Source organism: Gracilinanus agilis, chromosome 6 (assembly GCF_016433145.1).
Source record: "Gracilinanus agilis isolate LMUSP501 chromosome 6, AgileGrace, whole genome shotgun sequence".
Lineage (NCBI taxonomy): Eukaryota > Metazoa > Chordata > Mammalia > Didelphimorphia > Didelphidae > Gracilinanus > Gracilinanus agilis.
Genome location: NC_058135.1, coordinates 87,777,840 through 87,800,398, shown reverse-complemented (window position 1 = coordinate 87,800,398; position 22,559 = coordinate 87,777,840).

The following is a 22,559-nucleotide window of genomic DNA, read 5'->3' as shown; positions in this document are numbered from 1 at the left end:
AATGTTTGTTTATTCACTGACTACCTCCTATCCCACCTTGTCTGAGGCACCATGAATGAGCACAATCATTTATGATCAAAGGGCTCCCTTTCCCAGTAGAAACTCATTAATTGCAACTTATTATCTGAGGAGCTAACTATTCTCATAGTTCCCTAACTTCAGCCTGTGTCTTATCTCAGCCTTAGTCTTAGAACTCTTATTACTGCTTTCTGTCTGAGTATTTCCACTAATATTCAGCCTTCTTCATGGCCTAATCTCTTTCTATTTCTCCTATGTCTTGTTCTGCTGGGGAATTGGCTTTTTTCTCAGATCCTTTAGTCCTAATTGTTCCTTTTGCTTTCCCAGAGGAGTAATTTATTTATTTTTCAAACTGCATTGAAAATATAAGATCCTAAATATATATTTGGTCTTGATCCATGGGGCAGTGAGGAAATTATCTTTATCAATGTAGGATCTGCAGCTTATAGCTTGGGGAATGGAGAGGTCTTGTGACAGGACACCTACCAGGATGTGTTGGAGGCTGGACATGAACCCAAACGTATTGACTCTGAGACCAGCCCTTAATCCATTCTGCCATGCTGTTTAAATATAATGGAGAGCTAAGAAGACCTGGGTTCAAGTCTGGCTTTTGACATATCTTGGCTGTGTGTCTATAGGCATATCCCTTAACTTCTCAGGGGAAATCTCAGATTATAAATTATAGCATAGATGTCAACCTGCAGTAAGTGTGTGTGTATAAAATTATATCTCTGATATATATGTATATATATATATATGTATGTATATGACAGGGAGAGAGAGAGAGAGAAACAGAGTAATGCTAAGACAAAAATGGCAGAAATTGAGAAATTTTTAATTTACTTGCATCACAACAGTCTGATATGATGATACACAACCTCACACACACACACATGCACATACATACCAGTATCTAGTAGGTGCAATGATGTGTCAGACAATGAATTGAAAAAAAGAGAGAGAACAGATCTTTGTAAGAAGGTAAATAAAGACAGATGACTGGGATTTTACTAAACCCAGTCTAGGGCAATGACCTTCTTTGGCTCAGAGAGTAAGATGGCTTCTCTTTGTTTTAGGCCAGTAGATAATCACTATGACTCCACTTAAAAGATAACAGGTTTATTGTAAGTTGTTGATCAGGGTAGGGTAAGTGGGCTAAGGTTTCCCTATTCTTTTTTTTAATATTTATTTTTTAGAAAAGTTAACATGGTCACATGATTCATGCTCCTACTTTCCCCTTCGCCCCCTGCTCTCCCCCCACCCATGGCCGATGCACATTTCCACTGGCTTTAACTCCTTGTCCTTGATCAAGACCTATTTCCAAATTGTTGGTAGTTGCATTGGTGTGGTAGTTTCGAGTCCACACCCTCAGTCATGTCCACCCCGACCCATGTGTTCAAGCAGTTGCTTTTCTTATGTTTCCTCTCCTGCAGTCCTTCCTCTGAATGTGGGTAGCATCTTTACCATAAATCCCTCAGAGCTGTCCTGTGTCATTGCATTGCTGCTGGTACAGAGGTCCATTACATTCTATTTTACCACAGTGTATTGGTCTCTGTGTACAGTGTTCTTTATTGTGCTCAAAGGAATAATAAACTGGAGGAATTCCATGTGAACTGGAAAGACCTCCAGGAATTGATGCAGAGCAAAAAGGAGCAGAGCCAGAAGGTTTCCCCATTCTTGATAAATACCATCTTTCCCCTCCCTCTGACTCTGCAGAGAGTCGCTTCAGCCCACAGCAGAGCTGAGGCTACTCTTGCTCCCTCACTGACTCAATTTTCCTCTTCTAATCTGACTGCCCTAGGCTAAGCCCACAATTATTATAGTTTCAGGTGAAAGTCACAGATTGGAGTGGAGTCAAGAACAGATGCCAGACATGACCAAGTCCACCTAAGTGAAGCCGAACCAAGACAAACTGAGCAGTTCACAGGTCGATGTCTCTGGTAATTCTTGCTCGAGCCTTTTTCAGATGTTGTATTCAGAGTATAGAACTGGAAAGATATTCAGGGAATGGCTGTTTTTCATCACAGGAACAGGTTGAAGGTCAGTAGGAGGAAAGAGCTGGGTTCAGGAGGCGTGTACTTCTCCAGAGTCAAAGCCCCACTCCTCCATGGCAGTTGCCTCCTCCAGAATTCTCACCCAGGATTCTGAGAGCTTTCCCTGCACTTCCTGGTTCCCTTCATGCCACCAACTCTGCATTTCCACTTGGTTTCATTTCCTTCTTCCCCAAATTCCCAAATTCCCTCCTATCACATTGTGGCATTGATGAAGCTGCAAAGTACTTTCACCCAGAATCACAAATCTTCAGAGTTGCCAGAGTTCAAGTGACAAGTGACAAGCCCACCTTCAGTTCTTACAGTGCTAGGTCATACTTTAAAAATATATATATTCTATTACCTACTCTTGCTCCTATCTTCTGTACATATTGTATTAAAATTTCAATTCATCAGTAACTTTCTTAGACATCTACATTGGCCTCATTAGGCAACTTCCATTTCTTTAGCTCATTAGAATTATTTATTTTTGTATTTTCAGAATGTGATTAAAATTTTTTTTCCCATTCCTTCTCCATTGATTTCTTCTGGAAAATTGTCATCTCTATGTTTCTACCTATCTAACTTATTATGCATTAGAAATTTAACATGTATATCAATGTATGCCTTGCTTTCCTTTTCTTTTTACATCCTAGAGTCTAAGATAGAGTAAGAATGATCTCTCAAAGTTTCCATCATATCCTCCAGTTGGTGAGTATGATATTTAGAATAGATGTTCCTTTCCTTGTATTCTCTGTCTTTGAAGTATGAAATTATCTTTGAGGCAGGTTGAGAATTTTTAACTCTGCTTTAAGCAAAGAGAGAATTCTGGTAGTTATGTAAATAATTGCAGTCTCCCATCAATGGCATAACATGCCACTGTACCAGGTTGTGATCTGCTCTCCAATCTCTTCATTTATTTCCTCTTTTCTATCTAGGTTATGTGTAAGGTACTATGTGTACAGTACTATTTTTCTTTTGTGCTTCTGTTGATTTTTACTCAAATGCTATCTACTCTGCTTTCTCACACTGGTGCCTGAATGCTAAGATGCCTCATTGATTAAATCGATTCTTTGGGGAATAGCAAAGTTTCTTTAATGACTTCAGTTTTCCAATTGAAATAAAGACCCATCTTTTTAATACCATAACTGAGAGTGCTGCTATAGGATATTGAGAAACTGAATCCCAAAGTTGAAAGAATTAAGTATGAGAATCACCCAGAATGCAATAGTGAGGCACAGGATGGGTGTGAACCAGCTATAATATGCAATCATAGAGGAACATTCTAGTAAAAAATGGTCATGTTGTGAAAAGAAGATGAGTTGATTGTGTAGTAAAGGAAGGGTTTTCTACTGTTATCTTTGTAATTTCAGGGGAAAAATGAGGAGGACTTTTGGCATATCAGATGGACCCCAGGGGCGAATTTATGGGAGTACATGGATTACAGTTGCACAGGATGAGGGGGCACATGGATGGTTTCTCTGCATTGCTGGAGAGTACTGCTAGATAGATGAGATTACAGATCCATTTGAACATTTGAGTAATTTCTCAAGATACTTCCTCCTTTTTAGCTATTCTTTTTCTTTTGAATAAGGTATACATTACCAGAGTAGGAAATACTCATGAGTCTTTATACATGTTCTATCCCACCAGGTCTTAGTGTTATTTGTGAGATAAATATCTTTGATTTGGCATCTTCATTTCACTTTACTTCTAATCTATCTGTGCATTTGAAGTCCATGGATTTTATTTTTGGTTCACTTCTCGAATTATGCCTTCTGTATATTTTGTTTATCTATTTTTTTCTTGTGGTATCCAACTTGATGGGCATATGTAAATAATTCTCTCCCTCCTTTTTCAGTTGAAAATCCTTTTGATTAGATTGTCAAGAGTTCAGACAAATACTTTTTATCATCATTTGTTAGGTACATTATGCATTTCCTATATTTTAAGCTGTGGTCCAGAAATCAAAACCATATCCTCTAAGGCAGCATCTTCTTAACCAGCTTTTCATTTTCTAAATCTGGCTTTCTCTTCTAGAGACCCTGATTTCAATTACTAGCAGAGATGAAAACACCGGCTGTGTTCCATAGATCATCAGCTTCTTATAGAAGTCTTTGTAATCTTTAGACATGCTTTCTAGATCCTTCCTGCAGTATAATTCACCCCAATGTCTTGGGCAGATTTCACAGGTGGGCAATGAATCAGGCTCCAAATTGAATAAAATTATTTAGTGCTATTTAGGTCAGTGAGTATATGTAGAGTTTTCTCTCTTCTTGTACTATATTGCCTTTTAGAAACTATGCAATCTGTTTAATGACTGACTCCATTTCCCCCTGCATGAAAAGTCTGTCTTGAAAACCCTAATATTTTTCTTGTGATGTATAACTATGAAGCACAATATCACATTTTCCAAAGAATTAAAGTTACTTTTCTTCAAAAAGCCAATTGAGAGAAGCATGCTACTTAAAACATATTTTCCCTCAAATTATGCAGGAAAAGTGATGTAAGATTTGTCAGCAAAGAAATGTATGATTAGAAAAGGAGTGGGTCTTGTATTGAGAGTAAAAGATAACAGTTGGATAGTCATTTTGGTAAGTTTTTATCAAGTCTCAAGATATAAAGGAAGGTCCCTTGCTTAGATATCCTATAAAAGATTATGGACAAGAATTGAACAGGATTAGGCGTACATGGATTTTGATCTATACCAGGGATGGTGGTACCCACATAAAACATATCACAGATCTCTACAGAAACATTGCAGATAGCCATCTCCATATTTATTGAAGAACCTCTAGTTGTGGGGAGTAGTGATATAGGTTGGCATATCTTGGGCAGTTTTCTGTTACCTATTGGCTATACATCCTGGAAGATGGTATACTTCCCTGTCATCAGGAAGGGACAACTGGGACTTCATCCCTGGGCGCTGAAATATCAAGATCATTGGCAGTACTTGAAGTCCTACATTGTGCCATAAAAAATGACAAAATGATTACAAAAAATCCTAGAGTTATATGGAATGATGCAAAGTGAAGTGAGCAAAACCAGGAGAACATTGTACACAATAACAGCAATAATGTATGATTATCAACTGAGAATGAATTAACTATTATCAACAAGGCAAAGATCCAGTATAACTCCAAGAGACTCATAATGAAAAAGGATATCCATTACCATAGATAGAGTCCGAATGCAGATTATTATACGAGGAAGCTATTAGATAGCATTTTTCCTCTTTCTATTGATTGATTATATTTTAAACTCTACCTCGCCTAATGATTTTTCCCTGACTAACCTTATAATTTTGTTCTGTCTTTTCCTCTCTCCCTCCCTGCCCCCAACTGGATCTGTCTTTAAAAGTTTGTCAGTGATTATATTTTGTGTCACTTACTCTGACTGAAAAAAAAATGACTAGTTAAGGCTCTGTGAATTGTTATTATAAATTGGACAATTAGCTACCTCATTCTCTCTTGGCAGAGAACCACTAACCATTGCTACTTTTTCTCTCTTACTTTTACTGGGTTACTCCTTGGCTGATGATAGCTGTGGATCCATGTTATCATTGCTTAGAAAACAAATTTTTGCTTCCTTTTCAAAGAGTTGACCTTCTTCCTCTTTAAAAATAGCCTCATATCTGTCACTTAGGTACAAGTGTTCAGTCCTTTCTTTTTTTTCCTTTGGGTTATATTCTTCTAAAATCCAACCCCCTGACACATACATTTCATTATGATATCCAAGATCTCTTTTTTCTTTGATGATGAAAGACAAAAAGTGACAGCTGGGATGTTGCACTGATACCTATGAAATATAAAAAATCCCCAGAGAACGACTTCCTCATAACCTGAAAAAAGTCCTCTGTAGAATATCTGGGGAAGAACATAGACAATAGTTGCACTGGAGGAGGTGTGAATAGCTTCTAGTGTATATGGAGGAAGTACTCATGTTGATGAATTTAAAGGATCACTGAGAGCTCAAAGGATTTAATATCTACAAATATTAAATACTTGACATGTATCTGTACATAGTGAATGCTCATCCTGGATCCCTGATCTCAAAGTTGAAAAGCTAGAGACCATTCTAAAAGAATTCAGAGAAAGGAGAAGGTCATTAGGAACTATTATAAAAAAGACGTGGTATGTGCTAGATCTTGAAGAATGTATTAGTCTGCGATTGAGAGAGAGGAGCAGGAAAAACTGTATATGGGAAGAACACACATGAGCTAAAGAATGGATGAGTGCTCATCTTTCAAAGTGAGATCCCTTCATTCATGTCACCAACTGTTCATGCTAAGTGACCCAAGCCTGGATGATTTTAATGAATGATGACTGCCAGTTTCCCTCAGTGTGTCCAATTTATTGGCAAGAGAGAAGTAACTCTACTTCTTTTTTTTATAAAATAGCTTATTACTTTTATTTTCCAAATAGCACTTAAAAAATGTCACTTCCACAACTCTCTCCTCCCCTTCAATTGGGTAATTTTTGGCTACCTTTTATTTTTATGTATAAAATAATATAATATGTAGTATAGCAATAATACATATGATTTGTTATAAATATGTATGCTCATCCAAGAGAAATAATTGCCACAGTAGCTATGTCTCAAAATCTATGTCTCATTCTTTACCCCCTTCTTCCTCTCCTCCCCCCTCCCCAAGAAGGCAGGTAATCACATAAGTTGTATATACATTATCATAAATACATATTTCCATGTCCATCATGGAATGAAATTGAGTAATTAAAAATAAAAGGGGGGGGGCAGCTCAGTGGACTGAGAGCTAGGCATAGAGATAGGAGGTCCTAGATTCAAATCTGGCCTCAGACACTTCCTAGTTGTGTGACCCTGGATAAGTCACTTAACCCTCATTGCCTAGCCCTTACTACTCTTCTGCTTTAGAACCAATACATAGTATTGATTCTAAGATGGAAAGTAAGGGTTTAAAAAAAATTAAATCCCTCAGTAAATAGGTTAATCATCTCACAAAACTAAATTTTACATTATCATGTCCAAAAAATGTTTTTCTGCATTTTAAGTTCACCATCTCTCTGACAGAAGAGGAATGGTATACTTCATCTTCATTCTTTTTGACACATAGTTTATCATTTCATTGATCAGTTTTGAAGTCTTTCAAAACTTATTTTCTCCATAATATTACTATCATGATGTACTTTTCCTACTTCTGCTCACTTTGTTCTGCATCATTTCTTAATGTTCTTTCCAGTTTTCTCTGGAGACATACCTTTTATAATTTCTTGTGACACAATAATATTCCATTACATTCATATGCTATAATTTGTTTAGTTGTTCCCCGATAATGCGCACCTTCTTACTTTTCAATTTTGACTATTATGAAAAGATTTGGGATTTTTTTTGTGCATGGAAAGGCATAGAGAGCATAGAGATCCTTTTTTTTCTTTGGTGAATCTGAGACAAAGACATGGATGGTTTTATATATTTATGGGCATAATTCTAATTTGGTTTCCAGAAGAGCTGAACCAGTTCACAGCTCCACTAAGAATGCACTAGAGTGCCTGTTTTTCTACACTTCATCCAACATTATCATTTCCTTCTTTTTTAATATCTGTTAATTTGATTAAATTTGTATTTTGATCATTGTTAGTGATTTTGACAATGTTCTTATTCTATTTACTTCACACTGCATTATTAGTTCAGTAGGTCTTAGAAGGTTTTTCTGAAATCATCCTGCTTACATTTCTTATAGCACAATTGTATTCTAACACAATCTTATACCACAATTTATTCAGCCATTCCCCAGTTGATGGACACCCCCTCAGTTTCTAGTTCTTTGCACCACAAAAAGAGCTATCATAAATATTTTTATACAATAGGTCTTTTTCTCTCTTTTTTAAAAAAGTCTCCAAAATGGCCTCCAGAATGAATGGATCGGTTCACAAGTCCATCAAAAAATGCATTTATGTCCTAATTTTGCTCCAGCCTCTTATTTTCCCTTTAAAAAATCTCTGAAAAATGGAATTAAAAAAATAATTGGCATTATTTTTATAGTTTTGTACTTGTGAATATACAAATTGTTCACTAAAATAGAATCTGTAGTATATATTATAAATGATTTATAAATGAACATGATTACAATTAGTGGCTATTTTCAAAAGACTTTCATTAAGTTGAAATTGATTTAAGAAGAGATAACATGACATAGAGGAAAAATTATCCAACCTAGGTTATTAGACTTAGGATTTGATTCCTAGATCAAATACTTTTTGCTGCTCATAGTTTTTTCTTCTGTAAAATGGGGAAAATTTAATAGATATTTTCTAAGGTTCTTTTGCATTCCAAATCTTGGTTCTATTATATATATATATATATATGCATATATATATATCCATGTTTGTGTGTGTATACATTTATACACACATATATGTATATATATATATATATATATTTAGATATATCTCTATGTAGCTACATCCATAAGGTCTCTCCATCATTTTCAAACAATTAAAAAACTAGGAAAAGTTCACACACACATACACACAAAAATAATAACTATTTTTTAGGTCTGGAACTTTCTGTGAGAAAACCTCTTTGGCAACTGTTCCATAATTTATATTATTGAAAAATTGCTTGGTACACTGAGAAGTTAAGTGGCTTATTCAGTATAGTTAGTGGGTATTAGAGACAAGACGAGCTTAAATCATTTGGAGTCTAAAGCTGATTCTCCATTATACCAGGCTGCCTCCTCTTATGCATTTATCTTAATATCTCTCTTTCTCTCTGTCTTTCTCTCTCTCTCTCTCTCTCTCTCTCTCTCTCTCTCTCTCTCTCTCTCTCTCCCCATGCTCTCTCTGTCTCTCTCTGTCTTTCTCTCTCTGTTTCTCTTTCTCTCTTTTTATCTCTCTTTTTCTTTCTCTATTTTTTCTCTCTTGTCTCTGTGTAATATCATGTAATATGTAGATATAGACAAATGCATCTATATATACCTATATATTTAAGGTATATATGTTTACACACACATATACATATAATACATATATATGTATATATCTTTATAACAAGTGTGAACTTTATATAGTTTTCTAATCCTTTAGAAATAATGAAGAGAGGCCAGGTGGAGTAACAGAGAGAAAGTGGGAGTCACAGTGAGAAAGAACTGAGTTTAAATCCCGCTTGTGGCCCTCTGGGCAAGTCCCTTAATTTCTCAGTGTCCTCGCAACTCTTTAAGACCATCAATTGAAGAGAAGGTGTTGGTCCACTTTGCTAGCTGAAATTTCCTTACCCAGGGATTTCCTATGGTCATCAGAGGAATGGCCCCACTTCCTATCCCATAGATCTGAAATTGAATGCTCTTCCCTCCCTCTGTCTTTAATTCAATTCAACAAATTCCTACAATGGCCTGTGTGTTGGAGATAGAAAAATGAAAATACTATAATCCAAAACCTGATGGTGAGTAGAAAGGCAAAGGGTTAGAGAATGGATAAGACTCTTAATACCAAAAGTGGCGTCAAATGTCTTTGAAAGTGTATTCCGACACCCTGCAGAGCCAGAAATAGAGAAGTAGAATGTTTTATTTAGGAAATACCATCTAAAGCATTTTACTTGAAAATTGAGCCTGACTTTTCCCCTCATTTCAACATTTCTTCTTCCTTAGAAAAAATCAGTACATGATACTGCAAAATTGCTTTTATATTCTTTCAAAATATAATTCCCATCAGCTGGCATTTTCCCATGAACTAGAATACAAAGATTCAAATTAGTTCTTTGGAGACCAGATTTCACTAGCTCATTTTTGCCACCTGTCACTAGGTGCCATACCACCTAGTGGTACCAACTGTGGATTCCCAGCTTGACTTTATCTAAGTATTTATTAGCATAAAAGTGAAACATTTGAAAAATATTACAAAAAGGCCATATGTCTTAAATCCTGTGAAAACTACCCATTTTTGGCAGTCATACCTACTGTTTGGAAACAATCCTATGATTGGTTTTTTTCCCCCAACTTGCTTTGATTAAGAGAGAGGATTTGTCTTTTCATAATAAGAGGAAGCTTAATTTGATAGAAAGATTTTTAACGTTATCTCCATAAATGTTAAAGACAAATTATAAACCCTGTCTCTCCAACCCCCTGGCTTAATGAAAACTTTGTTCATTATGGTTATTAGAACAATTTGCTAATATAGCAATCCTTTCCTGAATCTATCTCAAGTTCTTAATTGCAGATTCATTTATGAGGTTATATGACTTGCAAAAGCCTTGTTTTCATTGTAAATCTTTCTATGAATTTCAAAGGGCATTTTCAAGTTGAATTCTTCATAAATAATTACAATATGTGACTAATTGCTTTTTAGGATTCTAATCCAAATCACTGTGGAGAATTTTAGTTCCCTTGTTCCCTTTCTATTTCTTAAGTCAAAAGCAGTGAAATGACCTTTATTATTTTTCAAAGCTGAGAAGGAAATATAAATGTGTCCAGGTGGGAGCTTGTGGGAGGATAAATCTGTTGTCAGCACCTCGTAAGAAGGCAATCTTCTCCCAAATGAAATGAATTACTGAGTCAGTGGAATTAGGAATGAAAAAGAACAACTTTTCTCTTTCATATATGACTGGACTAGCTCTCTGCCATGGGGATAATAGCTAACATTTTTTGATAAATAATAGGAACTTTTAGTAACTTGGATAATAGACACAAGAATAATCTTGGAATACTTACGTGTGAATATAATTACCTTTGCTTTAACAATATTCTGTAAAATTTGGCTAAATTTCAGGAATGAGAGTTACTCTGGCTTCCTCATGACATGAATGTAGCCCTGCATCCTTAGATTATCAGTGAAGAGAAAACCTACTGAGCTATAAAGTTCTTGAAAACCAGCCCAAGTGATGAACCATTTGTTTTTTTGTCTCAACATCAATCTAGTACAACTTAGGAAGAGTCATCATTGGAGAGTGGGTGATTTTTTTTTTTTTGGCTTCAACTCCTGAATCAAGGAGGAATCATGAATATGGTAGAAAATATATATATATATATATATGCATATATATATATATATATCACAAAAGTGGATGTAATTGATTATGGAGGAATTCAATTTCCTGTTTTCTTAGTCCATACCTTTTTATTTATTTTGTCTATATTTTGTACATAGACATATAGTCACTAATAATAGAATAGAAGTTCCTTGAGGCCATTTTGTTTCTATCTTTGTGTCTCTCCAATGTCTGGCAGAGTATCTGATATATTGTATTTGCTGAATAAATTATTATTAATTAATTGATGACTTTTCTTTTGAAATATGTATGATTATAAAATATTTTACCTGAATAGATTGGAGGGGGTGGAATTTCAAGCAGAAAAACAAACAGTAATTATGGAGCCAGTCAAAGAAGTATCATCAGAAGGAATGATATAAGAAGTAAGATTATTATGCAGTTAGAGGACATTTGGTATGCCACAGTGTGGACAGACATAAGATATGTCCTTGTTCAACTGCTCCAATAGACCTGTGTCTTCATCAAATGAGATAATATTTATAAATCACTTTACATAGGGTCTGGAACATAGTAGATGCTACATAAATACTAATTATCATCTTTCTCCTCTTCCTCATCAATCAGCATAGAAATCTTCTCTAGTGTTGCCAATTGCCACCCATCCTCTTTAACTCTTTTCTATAACTTCTCATAAGTGTGTTTCAGGAATTCCATCCTCTTTGATTTGACTTCTTTGATTTCTTTGGATATCACATGGAAATTAAGTTTCCCTTGATTCTTTTTTGGTCATACTTAATTTTTTTAAATTAATGATATCCTTTATTGCAAATATTTCATAGTTCCTTATGCTCCATTATAGTCTCTTTTTATTTAGCCATATGAGTTATATTCATTTTTAATTCTTTGAAGATTGTTATAGTTCATGACATAAAATCACACAGCACATACACTAATGGGTGAAGTCTATAGGTTGTCTACTTCACTGCATATCATAATTCTTTATTCACTTGCTCTTTCCTATTTGGATAGTGAAACCAAATTCTTTTTGGTGGTTATGAATCTTGTCTAGAAGACTCTGCACATCCTTGAATTTGATAGAAACATAACAATACCATCTGGAAGCAGGATTATCTGGAGGACCTCATTTTCCATAGAAAAATCACTCCTGAACTTAGATTCTGTACTAGATCTGATTGATAACAGTGGTGAACAATTCTGGGAAACATGCATCATCCTGTTTTATTCCTTACTCTATATTAATGATCGACAAACAAGGTTTTCATTTGTGTTATACTTTTCAAGTAATCCCCCATAATTTTTGTATATGAATGAAAAATTCTGGAAAATTATATAAAACTCATTAGAGATCATCTTTTAAGGTAGTATTTTGTTCTACTTAATTAAATATTAGAATATGAAAAAATAATTACATAATTAAATTAGAAGTCCTCTTCAAACAAGTTTTATTTCAGGTAGACACAACTAACAATGATAATCATAGCCAGCAAGAATAGAGTGCTTTAAGATTTCCAAAAGCACTTTACAAGTACAGCTGTGCCTCCATATCTACTGATTTGGTATACACTGATTCAATAACCTGTGATTAATTGAGGGGAAAAAAAAGAAAAACATCAGAAATTTCAGAAACAAACAAAAACAAAAGTTCATAAATTTCAAACCTCCTTCCAAGTGAGCACAAGCTATGGCAAGTAGAAGTCCTCCAACCCTCCATCTCCCTTTGTCCTAGTACCCATGCTGTCATGTGCAACTTTGCTCCAGTCTTCCTCTAGTGTTCTCTAGTGATTGCATTCATTTGTAGTGTTTAAGAACTTTTTGTTTGTTTGTTAAACGAGTTTGTTTAAGAAAGCCCTTATTTACTGTAACAATGGCTCAAGAGTCCAAGGCTAGTAAGGCTGGTAGGGTAGTTCTACCCTACATATCTGCTGATTCAGTAATTTGCTGATTCAGTTCCCTACAGTTAATAGCAGGTATTTTGTAGCCAGGTTTCAGACACATAATAGTTCTTGGAACATGTCCTCTGCAAATACAGGAACCCAATTGCATCATCTCTATTATTTTAACTACAGTGGGAAGTAGATACTATTATTATCCTCATTTTACAGATGTAGAAACTGAAGCAGACAGCAGTTAAGTAAATATTGAGGCCAGATTTGAGTTCAGGTCTTCCTAAATGTAGACATACATTGTCAACTAGTTGCTTCAATTATGTTTGACTCTTGAATGTAAACAAAAATCCAACCATTACCCCAAAGTCTGACCATTTTCTGACTATATGGTTCTAGGATAAGATGCTATCCTGCTATTATTTTATTTTTAATGTTTTATATACTATTGCACAGGACATAAAAATAGCTGGTGTTTTGGTAGCTGAATATTAGTATGAGGAGAAACATCCTTTGTAATCTTTGTATTCTTAATATCATCCTTTGTACCTCTTCAGTAGCAGACAAAACAACTGGCATTGTATATTTCCTTTTCCTATATGATTTTTCATAACTCCTTAGCTAGGACTTTATATTCTGAAAAGTTTTTTTTTAATTCTACATGGTTTGGAGATTATGAGTGTTTGCTAAGGAAACATTATCCTTAAGTTGTTTTTTTAATGGATCAGTATTATGTCTGGGAAATTGTACCCAATATTTCAGTCTGTAATAATTGTCTGGCTCTACTATGGTTTATTGGTTCAGTTCTTCTGCATATTTTGAGGTATATATTTATAGTAGGAGATTTGCCATCTGTCAGTGTATGAAACACAGAGAGATTCTCATATTTAATTCTATCCACTTGATCATGCCTTACTAGGTATTTGTAGGTTATACATTTTTATAAGCCTAAAATGATGAGTTGCATGGTTTCTACCATTTTCTTTTATAATATAAATAATTACTAAGTCTGGCATCAATACAGTTCTTCTGTAATTTCTTGTCAAGTACTTGGTCTAAAATTATCATTATAAATTTTTATTATTATGTTCTTTTCTTCCCCTTATTTTCCTTCTCTTTCTTCAAAATGTATTTCAACATTAGAAGGATGGTTTTTGAAAATTCACATGAATAAGAAGTGTACTGATGGATCCAGGAGACAACAGAACTTTGGTATAGTTTGGCTGGAATACAGAAGGTGTCAGGGTATTAATGTGACATAAAATTGAAAGGGTAAGTTGAAATTATATTAGAAAGTTACTGAAGGGAGCCAAGATGGAGGAGTAACAAGGGGAGCAGCATACTGTTTCATCATGAAAATCCTCTCCAACCAAGAGTAAAATATCACCACAAAAGGAATATAAGAGTGAAAGAACCAACAAAGAGACAGAGGGAAACAACTTTCAAAAAAAAAAAAGAAAAACCCTAAAGGTAGGCAGAGATCATCTGGAGAAATGAGGTGAAAGGGGAGTAACACTAGAAGGGGGCATAGCAATGAGTGAAAAGCAAGCCAAGAGCAAACTGTATTGCCACTGCCCCACATATCTGCTCTTGTAGGTTCCAAACTCACAAGGTAAGACAGACCCTGAGATCCTGCCTGGGTAAATAGTGATCCAAGCCAACTAACACCCCTTGAAATTGCAAACCTGTTGAGAAGTTGAGCCCCAGCCCAAGGCAGTCTGGACTGAAGGTGGGTGATCCAGGCCCAGAGTGAAACCAGGAATCCCAGTCTGGGCTTGGAGTGAGTACATAATCCACAGATTGGGATGAAGACACAGTTCTCAGGGGGAGCCCCACCCCCATCCTGGCCAATCATTTTGCCCAGAACTAAGGGTGGAACTCCAGGACAAGGCAATCAAGAGTGTGCCTAATTGAATCAAGAACACCTTGAAACCAAAAAACAAAGAAACAAACAAAAAACAAAAAACATGAAACTAAGCATAGGGCTAGAAACTGATGGACATCTCATCTGATCAATTTTAGAATGAGATCAAAAACTTACAACCAAGCCTGAAGAAAGTCTTTAAGCTGTCAACATCTCAAGGGTAAATTGAATTAGGAGGAGGAGGGGACTCTCAGAGCTCTCAGCCCTCAGACCATCTGGTAAACTAGTAACAACCCAGAAAATAGGTCAAAAATAACATCAAGGAAGGATTGAAGTTTAAGAGGGCACCCCAACTCCTCCAAAAAAGAATCTACCTATAATTAGATAGGAAAAATGAGCAAACAATCAAAAAACACCCAAATCTAAAGACTTTTTATGGAGACAAAGAGCAAAGTGCAGATACCGAAAGGGTCAGTGAAAAACAAAGGAAATACACCCAAAGTCCAAAAGAAAAATATGGATTGGACACAGATTTTGGAAGAGCTCAAAAAAGACTTCAAAACCCAATTATTAGAGGTAGATGAAAAGTGGGGAAGACAAATGAAAGTGATGCAAAAAGAAATGAAAATGATTCAAGAAGAAATGAGCCAACTGAAAAAGGAGAACCAAAAGCTGACAGAGGAAAACTAGGTCTTAAAAATCAGAATTGACCATCTAGAAACTAATTATTTCATAAGAAATCAAGAAACAATAAAGCAGCATGAAAGGAATGAAAAAATAGAGGAAAACAACAAATATCTTGTTGAAAAAAATAACTGATCTAGAAAACAGGTCTAAGAGAGAAAATCTGAGAATTATTGGATTACCTGAATACCATGATGAAGGAAAAAACCTTGGATATCATATTACAAGACATTATCAAAGAAAACTGTCCAGAGATCCTTAAACAAGAAAATAAAATTGAAATCGAAAGAATTCACAGATCTCCTCCAGAAAGAAATCCTCAATTGACAACTTCTAGGAACATAAAAGCTAAATTCAAGAGCCACCAAGCCAAGGAAAAAATACTTCAAACAACCAGAAAGAAACCATTTAAATACTGTGCAGCTACAATAAGGATCACTCAGGACCTAGCAACTTCTACATTAAAGGACTGGAAGGCATGTAATATGATATTCAGAAAGGTGAAAAATTTGGGTTTACAATCCAGAATCACCTATCCAGCAAAATTGAGTGTACTCTTTCAACAATGAAACTTCAAAAGAGTTGCCTTAGAAACAGACTGACAGATGAGCATTTCCTTTCCTTTGGCCCCCTCTTTAAAATGTTTGACTTCACTGCCCTATACCAAGATAAATTCAAAATGGGTAAATGACTTAAATATAAAGAGTGAAATCATAAATAAATCATGTGAACATAAAATGGTATACCTGTCAGATCTGTGGGAAAGGAAGGAATTTAAGATGAAGCAATAGGTAGAGAACATTACAAAATGTAAAATGAATGACTTTGATTATATCAAATTAAAAAAAATTTATACAAACAAAACCAATGCAACAAAAATTAGAAGGAAAGCAAGAAACTGGGAGAACATTTTTAATAACAAAACTCTCTGACAAAGCTTAATTTCTCATATATATAAGGAACTAAGGCAAATCTACAAAAAATCAAGCCATTGCCTAATAGACAAATGGTTAAGGAACATGAATAGGCAGTTTTCACAGTATGAAATCAAAACTACCAATAAGCACATGAAAAAGTGTTCTAAATCCCTCCTGATTAGAGAAATGTAAATTAAAACAACTCTGAGGAACCACCTTACACCTAGCAGACTGGCCAATATGGCAGCGAAGAAAAGTGATAAATGTTAGAGGGGATGTGGCAAAATTGGGACACTAATACACTGCTGTTGGGGTTGTGGTTTGGTCCAACCATTCTGGAGGGCAATTTGGAAGTATGCCCAAAGGGCTTTAAATGAATTCCTGCCCTTTGATCCAGCCATGCCACTGCTGGGTTTGTACCCTAAAGACATAATAAGGAAAAAGACATTTACAAATATATTCATAGCTGTGCTCTTTGTGGTGGCAAACAATTGGAAAATGAGGGAGTATCCCTTGATTGGGCAGTGGCTGAATAAATTGTGGTATATATTGGTGATGGAAGGTTATTGTGTGAAAGGAATAAAGAAATGGAAGAATTCCATATTAACTGGAACAACCTCCAGGTTGTTGTTGATGCAGAGCAAAAGGAGCAGAAACAGAACATTGTTCCCAGAGACTGATATATTATGGCACAATCGAATGTAATAGACTTTTCTACTAGCAGCAATGCAATGACCCAGGACAATCCAGAGGAACTTAGGAGAAATACACTATCAACATCCAGAGAAAGAACTGTGGGAACAGAAATGCATTAGAAAGATATATGATCGACCACATAGTATGATAGGGATGTCATTAGGGTTTTGACATTAAAAGATCACTCTACTGCAAATATGAATAACATGGAAATAGGTTTTGAACAAAGAGACACATAAAATCCAGTGGAACTGCTTTTCGGCTTTGGGAGTGGGGAGGATAAAGTGGGAGGGAGATAATAAAGGGGGGATCATGAATCATGTAACCATGAAAAAATATTCTTAATAAAAATTAAAAAAAGAAAGAAAAAAAGAAAGTTACTGAAGTGCCCTTACTCACTGACCTAGAAACAATATAGGTCTATACCAGAGATGTGCTCCTCTAAATTCCATTTTGCTACTGACCATTTACTCATTTTATCTGCCATTCCTTTTACCATCTCTCCTCCTTCTCTCATTCCTTTCCCCTCCTTCTTTCCTGTTAGGTATATGTATTTACTTTTTTTTAAGCCTTTATCTTCTGGTTTCAGTGCAGAAGAGTGACAAGAGCTATGTAATGGGATTAAATGATTTTCTCAGGATCACACAGTTAGGAAGTGTTTGAGACCAGATTTTAACCCCAAATCTTCTATCTCCAGGCCTGGCTCACAATTCACTGAGCCCCTTATTGCCCCTGTGTATATGTTTAAAATTTTTGTTTTTGTTTTTAGTTAAAACAAAATCCCCAATTATCTTATTTCCTCCCTCCCCTCTGATCTAGAGAAGGCATCCATTCACTATATATAAATATATATGTATATATGAACTTTATTATTTCTCTGGATATAGACTTTCATAAGCTATTCTTTGGCCATTAATTTTGTAGCTTTATATGTTTCTTGCTTCTATTCATTTTACTTTAAACGATTTGTAAGTCTTTCCATGTTTTTAAAAAAATTAATCTGTTCATCATTTCTTATAGTGTAGTATTCCATTGCAATCATATGCCACAATTTGTTCAGTCATTTCTCAATTGTTGGGCAGCCCCACAATTTCCAGTTCTTTGCCACCACAAAGGGAGATTACAATAAATATTTCAGAACATATAGATTCTTTTCCTTTTTTCTTGTTCATCTTTAGCAACAGACTCAAAAATGGTATTGCTAGATCTAAGAGTATGCACAGTTTTATAACTCTCTGGGCATAATTCTCAATTGTTCTCCAAATTACTCTCTCTGTGTATTTATATCTCTATATACTTCCCCTCCTTAACTAGTCTATATGTAAGTCACCATTTTCCCCTTCACTGTAAAAGTTTGTCCTTGTGTGTCTCTTTTTTTGTGAGATTATTTTCCCCATTTTTCCTCTCCTTTCTTCCAGGACATTCAACTTTCTCACCTATTTTTAAAAATTCATTTTAACATACTTGACTCATTTCTTTTTATATAGTCTCCTTCTAACTGCCCTAATAATGATTAAGTTTTTAGAAGTAACAAGAATCATTTACCCATATAGAAAAATGAGCAGTTTAAAAAAAAACTTGTAATTTCTTTCATGTTTACTTTTTTAATGTTTCTCTTGAATCTTGTTTTTGAAAGCTGGATTTTTCTAATCAGCTCTGGTATTTTCATTAAGAATTGCTTGAAAGTTCTCTGTTTGATTTAATATCTATTTTCCCCTTTGTATGATAACACTCAGTTTTGCTAGGTAGATAATACTTGTTTGAAATTCCTGCTCTTTTGCCTTGCAAAGTATCATTTTTCATTCTCTCTACTTCTTCAACATGATAACTGTTATATCTTATGTAATTCTGACTGTGGTTCTCTGGTATTTGATTACTTTCTTTCTGGCTATTTGTAATATTTTATGTCTTAAAATATGATTTCTGGATTATTTCCTTGGTCATGGCTTTTGGATCATCCAATACTTATTGAATGATTCCTCCTGGTTCCATTTTCTAGGTCAATTATTTTCCCAATGAAATATGTGACATTTTCTTCTATATTTTTCATTCTTTTGATTTTGTTTCATTGTTTCTTGAGGTGTCAAGGAATCATTAGCATATAGTTGCTCACTTTTAATTCTTAAGAACTTATTTTCTTCAGTGATATTTTGTGCCTCTTTTCTCCAATTTGGCCAATTCCACTTTTAAGGTGTTATTTTATTCAATATTTTTTGTGTTTCCTTTACCAAGATGCTAATTGTGATTTCACAATTTTCTTCCTTTTTTCTCATTTATATACCTATTTTTTTCTCTACCGCTCTTAATTTGATTTCAGTAATATTTTAGCTCTTCCAGGAATTCTTCTTGGTTTTCTGTCCAATTTATAATTTTTTTCCCCATTGAGCCTTTGCTTGTGCCTGCTTTGGCTTCATTGTTTCCTTCTAAGTTAATATCTTGATACTCCAAATGACAATAGTAGCTTTTTATGGCCAGGTTATTTTTGTTGTTGCTTGCTGGCTCATTTTTCTCCCCTATTTCTTAATTTTGAACTTTATGCTCCTGAAGAGTCCTCTAGCTTCAGGCTTTTTTACACCATTGTTTTCAGATCAAATTCTGAAGTTTTAAAGTTTTCAGTGTTTCTAGGATGGTATGATCCTTGTCTTTGATCTCGTCCTTATCCAAGAAAGACTCCTTTTCCCTTGGGATTGACAACAATATTGTTCTTCAGAGTCCCTGATTCCTTGAGATCAAATGTGATAATGCTCTTCAGGACTCTTGCTCTCTCTTTCAACCAGAAGTGCTCCTATCTTCCTTTGAACTCTAATCCAAAAGTGGATATAAGCAATAAATTTGCCAAACAGCGTTTGTTTCTGCATTCAGGACTAGTGCAGGGTCACATATAATCCCTTTCTGACCAATTGCAAGTCCTTTCACCCTTTCTGGCTTGAGAACTCCCAAAGCCACTACTGCTTCGATAGCCACTGCCTAGTCCTACCACTGGTATATCTAAGTGCATTCTGGGCTAATCTGCATCACTGTTTCACAGGTCTTTCTTTCCTATTTCTTTACTTGTCTTAGGCTGGAAGAAAGTCTCAATCTGACCTTTTGTTGGCTTTGTCACTCCAGATTATCAACCTGAGGCATTATTTTAAAGTTATTTCAAGAGGGAATGTGGAGAGATCTCAACTTCCTCTACCATATTTTAAACTTTTTTTTTTTTTACTATGGTTGGCATCCTTACAAATGGATAAGTTGGTTAAGATGGAAATTTTCCTAGGTTTTCTATATAGTGGGGAATCTGTCAAAGGAAGTGTAAAGAACTTCTTTCCCCCCAAATATACCCCTGCTACTCATTTCCATTCAGTTTTGTCTCAATTTATAATCTTTTGGTAAGTCAGTCAACAAGCATTTTAGTGTTTGCTGTGTGCCAGGTACTGTGACAAATTATTTAAGAGACTCAAGAGCTCAAGGCTCCAATCATGCTGGAAGATCACAATCTTCCTTTGAAGTACAAGAGTTGAAAAGATTTTCCTTGTCTGCTAAAGAAATAAGCATAAAGTATTTGTTTTTTTTTTTTGTTCTCTTACCAATGTCCCCCTGGATCTGCTCTTAGACTACTTATCATAAATTAAACATTTGTAACACTGGAGATGTAGCTATTGTGTACAATTATGCTTTTTTCCCTCCCTCCCAAAATCTTGTTTATGGCATGCAACATAGATAGATCATGCAAAAAATATATTTGCTCATTTACATGAGTGCTCAGAGGACTAGAAAATGAAGCATCTAAATGTAATTTGGGCCTTAGGAAATTAATAATATTGAAAAGCAAATTTTCATGTAATTTGTTGGAAAGAGATGATGTCCCAGATAGCACTACTTCTCATTTATTATAACAATATCACACAATCATAGTATTCTACCTATCCCCACAGAGGTTAATGCAGTCTATTAGTCTACAGTGTTGGGAAGGGAGCAGAAATTTTAAATTTGGTAATCTAAGGGGAAGCAAACATTTTTATGCCATTTATAAATGAAATTGAGGTAGAGAGCAAATTAAATGGAGTGTCCCAGAAGTATTAGCACACATTTTAAGCTTTAGTAACTTAAAACTACACTAAAGCTTTTGAGAAATCTTGCATTTAACCTGAATGGGCAGGGTCCCTTTTTTTTTGCTATCTTATATAGGTTTTAAGAGATAGAGTTTTAAAAGAGATGAATATTAGCTCTATGCAACTACTGCCAGTATAAGAAGAACTTATAATCTATTATGATACTTGTAGTACAATAAGTTGCCCAAAAAGATCAGTCAAGAGTCCATGAAAGGTAAGCATCAGTTAAAGAGCCTTATAAAAGTTAGAGTGGAAGGCTTCAAGACTTGGCTCAGGGGGCAGCTGGTAGCTCAGTGGATTGAAAGTCAGGCCTAGAGACGGGAGGTCCTAGGTTCAAATCTGGCCTCAGACACTTCCCAGCTGTGTGACCCTGGGCAAGTCACTTGACTCCCATTGCCCACCCTTACCACTCTTTCACCTAGGAGCCAATACAGAAAAGTTAAGGATTTAAAAAAAAAGAAAAAAAAAGACTTGGCTCAGGTATGGTTCTGGTTCATAGAAGCCAGAAGGTAGTATGGAGACTGGATCCAGAAGGGAATGACCAACTTAAACAATGAGTTAACCCAAAGAATGTAAAGAAGAACTGTAGTGGTGGTAAAGTTATCAATCATGAATACTCCAAGATTGGCACAGGAACTGGCATTTCTGCAGAGGAAAAAGCTGGAATCAGAAACATGCAAAACAAGGCTGGATTATATGCTTAGTTGATTCAGTTGGGGAAAAATGGTGCCACTGGAAGGAATTTGCTGGAGATTATGAAGTCCTGTGTAAGGAAGTAGAAATACTAAGGAGAACAAATGTCTTAAATGGGGATAAGAAAAGAAAGTGGTTTTGAGTGATGAAAAGTTGATTAAGAGAACTCTCTGTCACTTTGAAGGTCTTCAGGACTCTCATCATTACAGTGACCAGCTATGATTACAGAGGACCAGAGATAATCCGTGTTACCCTGCTATTGGCAGAGAGGTAATGCACCTGAGATATAAAATGGCATATGCTTTTTTTGAACATGGTGTGCATAGTAATTTATTTTGCTTGGCTATGTGTAATTTTATAGAGAGTCTCTTTTTCTTTTTTAAATTTGAGGTCTGAGAAGAAGAAAAAATAAATGTGTATTAATTGAAAAGAATAAATTTTAAAAATTTACAAAGATGCTATATAAGAATGAGGTATAGATACCTGGAACATTGTTTAAATATTGCTCATATTTATACAATGCTTTATTATCCTATCTGTCATCTTATCTCACTTGATCCTTCACAACAACTGTATGAAATAAATTATCCCCTTTTGATAGATGAGTAAACTGATGTTCAGAAATAAAAAGTGATTTGCCAAGGATACTCCTCACATAATCTGGGCACCCTCCCCATCCTACCTCCCCTCTTCTG